Source organism: Entelurus aequoreus, linkage group LG09, assembly GCF_033978785.1.
Source record: "Entelurus aequoreus isolate RoL-2023_Sb linkage group LG09, RoL_Eaeq_v1.1, whole genome shotgun sequence".
In the NCBI taxonomy this organism is placed as follows: domain Eukaryota; kingdom Metazoa; phylum Chordata; class Actinopteri; order Syngnathiformes; family Syngnathidae; genus Entelurus; species Entelurus aequoreus.
Genome location: NC_084739.1, coordinates 58,752,835 through 58,756,230, shown reverse-complemented (window position 1 = coordinate 58,756,230; position 3,396 = coordinate 58,752,835).

Sequence of the window (3,396 nt, the reverse complement as noted above, 5' to 3'; positions counted from 1 at the left end):
CTGAGTTGTAGCAGAAGTCAGCGGTGTACAGGGTGAAGAGAAGAGGGGCCAGCACCGTTCCCTGCGGTGCTCCGGTGCTGCTGATCACAGTGTCAGATGTGATGTCCTTCAGTCTGACGTACTGTGGCCTATCGGTGAGGTAGTCTGAAATCCAGGCAACCAGGCAGGGATCCACTCGCATTCTGTCCAGCTTGTCCTGGAGTAGGCGGGGCTGGATAGTATTAAAGGCACTCGAGAAGTCCAGGAACAGGATCCTCACAGCGCCATTTCCCTTATCCAGGTGTGAGTGGGCTCGGTGCAGCAGGTAAAGGATAGCATCCTCCACACCAACCCCTGCCTGGTACGCAAACTGCAGGCTGTCCTGGGCATGTTGCACCTGTGGTCTGAGGAGGCTGAGAAAGAGCCGCTCCATTGTCTTCATTATATGAGAGGTGAGCGCCACTGGTCTGTAGTCGTTCAGCTCACTGGGGCATTTCTTTTTGGGAACTGGAACGATGCACGACGTCTTCCAGAGGGTGGGCACTCTCCCCAGCTGCAGGCTGAGGTTGAAGATCCGCTGGAGTGGTTCACCCAGTTCTGCAGCACAGGTCTTCAGGAGTCGGGGGCACACCTTGTCTGGGCCTGCTGCTTTCCTAGGCTGTAGCTTCCTCAGTTGACCTCTGACCTGGTCCGCAGAGATGACTAATGTCTGCGTAGAGGTGTTGGAGGGGGGTGTTGCCATGGCTGGGGGGGAGGTGCGTTGAGGGGAAAGGGGGTGGCTGCGATGGGGAGTGAGGGGTGGAGAGGACACGGGCTGGTTGAACCGGTTGAAGAAGTTATTCATCTCATTGGCCCTCTCTATTGTCCCCCCAACAGCTCTGGTCTTTGCCTTGTGGCCTGTGATGGTTTTCACACCTTCCCAGACCTCCCTCATGTTGTTCTGCTGCAGCTTCTGCTCCAGCTTCTCAAATGACGTGGAGGGCCACAATAAAATTATGTCAAGGACCACATAAAATTATGTGACTGTCCACAATAAAATGATGTGGCAGACCACATAAAATGGCGTGGAGGACCACCTTAAATTATGTTGCAGACCCCATAAAATGATGTGGCGGTCCATTTTAAAATGATGTGGAGGACGACATAAAATGATGTGGAGGCCACTTTAAAATTATGTGGAGGACCACATTAAATGATGTGGCGGACCACACAATATGACATGGAGGCCAAATAAAAATGATGTGGAGGACCACATTAAATGATGCTGCAGACCACATAAAATTATGTGCCAGTCCACAATAAAATGATGTGGCGGGCCACAGTAAAATTATATGGCATACCACATAAAATAATGTCGTTGGACACGTTAAAAAGATGTGCCTGGACCCATAAATGATGTGGACGACCACATAAAATGATGTGGAGGGCCACAATAAAATTATGTCAAGGACCACCTTAAAATTATGTAGAGGACCACATAAAATGATGTGACAGTCCACAATAAAATTATGTGGCAGACCACATAAAATGATGTTGCTGGGCACGATAAAAAGATGTGGCAGACCACATAAAATGATGTGGAGGACCACCTTAAATTATGTTGCAGACCACATAAAATTATGTGGCGGTCCACTTTAAAATTATGTGGAGGACGACATAAAATGTTGTGGAGGCCACTTTAAAATTATGTGGAGGACCACATTATATGACATGGAGGCCAAATTAAAATTATGTGGAAGACCACATTAAATTATGTTGCAGACCACATAAAATGACGTGCGAGTCCATAATAAAATGATGTGGCAGGCCACAATAAAATGATATTGCATACCACATAAAAATATGTGGCTGGACACATTAAAAGATATGCCTGGACCCATAAATGATGTGGAGAACCACATAAAATGACATGCAGGGCCACAATGCAATTATGACAAGGACCATATAACAATTATGTAGAGCAGTGATCCCCAACCTTTTTGTAGCTGCGGGCCGGTCAACGCTTGAAAATTTGTCCCACGGACCGGGGGTGGGGGGGTATTTTATTGTATTTTTTTTTTTCATAAAGAAATACAATCATGTGTGCTTACGGACTGTATCCCTGCAGACTGTATTGATCTATATTGATATATAATGTATATATCGTGTTTTTTATGTTGATTTAATAAAAAATAAAAATAAAATAAAAATTTAATTATTTTATTTTTATTTGTTATTTTTTATTTCTTGTGCGGCCCGGTACCAATCGGTCCGCGGACCGGTACCAGGCCGCGGCCCGGTGGTTGGGGACCACTGATGTAGAGGACCACATAAAATGATGTTGCTGGGCACGTTAAAAAGATGTGGCTGGACACATAAATTACGTGGCAGACCACATAAAATGATGTGGCGGCCACGATAAAATTATGTTGCAGGGCACGTTAAAATGACGTGGAGGAACACCTTAAATTATGTTGCAGACCACATCAAATTACGTGGCGGGCCACGATAAAATCATAATTGCCAACCTTGAGACCTCCGAATTCGGGATATTGGGGGTGGGGTTAAGGGGGGAGGAGTATTTTTATAGCTAGAATTCACTGAAATGAAAGTATTTCTTTATATTTATATACATAAATATATATATATATATATATATATATATATATATATATATATATATATATATATATATATATATATATATATATATATATATATATATATATATATATATATATATATATATATATATATATATATATATATATATATACATACAGTATATATATATATTACAGCAAACAGTAATGAAAACACAGTTCTACTAACTGTACTGCACTTGCTGCTTACTTAAAAAAAAAAGAAAACACTTACCTTTCACTATTTGAGTAGTTTTTGTTCTGCCATTTGAGTACTGGCGAGCGATCTCTGAATCCGGGAACATATCCTTCACGGATTTGTTGAAAACATCCGCAAATGAGAACGGAATGTTGCTTGCAAGGTGGCCCATAATACTGCGTTGCCGCCGCCTTGTGCTTCTCTGACCGTTCATGAGTGACTATATCCATTCGGCCACCGTGTTATGGGTCATAGATAAACCTATGGATAGCGAACACATATATAATAGTCTCCTTTTCAGGTGAGAGACGACGCTAAAGGCACGCCCCCAATATAGTTGTCCGGCTGGAAATCGGGAGATTTTCGGGAGAATGGTTGCCCCGGGAGATTTTCGGGAGAGGCACTGAAATTCGGGAGTCTCCTGGAAAATTCGGGAGGGTTGGCAAGTATGATAAAATTATGGTGTGGTCCACAATGAAATATTAGGGCAGATCACGGAAAATTACATGGAGGACCACATAAAATGATGTGGCGAGCTACAGTACAATAAAATTATGGGGTGGTCCACAATAAAGTTATATGGCAGACCACATAAAA